Here is a 1,559-nt window from a genome sequence, read left to right as displayed (position 1 = left end):
AAAACTTCTAAAGGTAAACATAAGTCAGTTTGGCTACAGGATTTGGATTTTTTTTAAATCACTTCCTGAGATAAAATTTCTTCAGGGATTCATAGGCTCTGTTTGGAACTCTCTTCCACAAGGGAAAAGGAGCTGCTATAAAGAACTTAGTGATGAGGAAATAATACAAGTAATATTTCTTTCATAGCACTTTCTTAGACATTTTGCCACAAATTGAAAATAGAAACACAGAGCCTGTGAGCAGCAAGATCTAGGGACAGAGTTTGAGCTTTGCCACTCTCACCATCCAAAGACTGCTGAGCCCCCATTCATCTACCGCCAACCACTTCTGACACAGAACATTCAGTCATGGGTAAAAATATGCCAGTGCAGGAGGCCAAGTGGGCTGAGCAATATGTTGTCATGAAAGACTGCATGATGTCTGTAACTAAGCAAGGAACTGATTTTTTTTTTTTTATTAGGAGAGGAATCTTCTTTCAGTTGCTTATATAAATGTTGCAGGAGCCTGTAGGTCATCTTGGAGCATCATCTCAAGTATTGGGCAAATGACAGAAGCTGCTGAGAAAAACAGCAGATGGCTTGAGAATACAGAGAGAAAATGGAAAGTGATCTAAGAACTATCTGTAAATGATGCACTATCCCTTTTGGAAGAGTTCTTGATCCCCAAAGCTTCACAAACACAGAGCAAAATCTATTAAAAGCGAAAGGAGGTTACTTTTGTTATTTGGCTCAGGTTGCTGCTAGTGATAAGAAAGGGATTGTGGATCAGTCACAACAAGCACATCAATAAGCTTTTGAAATCAGAAAAAGGAATTACAATCAACACATCCTATCAGATTGGGTCTGGACTATAAGCTCTCTGTGTTGTATTGTGAGAATCTGAACTTTCTGGAGAAAGTCTGCTGTCTTGCAAAGACAGCTTTTGATGAAGCCATTGTTGGACTTCATACATTAAGAGTCATATAAAGATAGCATGCTAATAATGCAACTACTGAGAAACTACTTGACATTCTGCACATCAGATACCCAAGGAGATGAAGCTGAAGCAGGAGAAGAAGGTGAAAATTAGCTGACTTCTCAAATTTGTCTACTTCATTCTAAAACACAGTGGACCATTTGTCATCCACATGCCCCCCTCCCAAAAAAAAAGGTATAGGTTACTTCTATTTGAATTTCTGTTTTTTCCTATATGGTTTTTATGTTTGACATTAGAATAGGACCAATTAAGATTTAGGGAGTTATATGTTTTCATCTTTAGGTGGCCAATATGGGGATATGAAATTTTCATATAAGCTATAAATGTTTGATATAGTATTTTGCTAAATTGTGGCCTCGGAAGGACCTCTGTTATAACTGCCTCTATGTCTAGGCAAAGGAAAGCACCTATATATTGGTGTGTCCTAACAAGGGATAAAAGGGTAATTTGTTCCAGTTTTGGTTGTAGTTGTGCAAACTGTAAGGAAGGAAAAGTTTCTATAACCCTTTTAGGGTTCCTGGCTAGGTCTGAAAGAAAACAAAGACAGATTAATAGGATAAAAGCATAAAATATTTATTTAATC

The 1,559-nt window shown here is 37.3% G+C and overlaps 1 pseudogene; it reads left to right on the top strand.

The window, feature by feature from the left end:
• Window positions 1–321: 321 nt before the first annotated feature.
• LOC112629222 lies at window positions 322–1,069 on the top strand (annotated as a pseudogene).
• Window positions 1,070–1,559: the final 490 nt, after the last annotated feature.

The sequence above is a fragment of the Theropithecus gelada genome, chromosome 7b, assembly GCF_003255815.1.
Source record: "Theropithecus gelada isolate Dixy chromosome 7b, Tgel_1.0, whole genome shotgun sequence".
Classification (NCBI taxonomy): Eukaryota; Metazoa; Chordata; class Mammalia; order Primates; family Cercopithecidae; genus Theropithecus; species Theropithecus gelada.
This window is presented reverse-complemented; position numbering and strand designations above follow the sequence as displayed.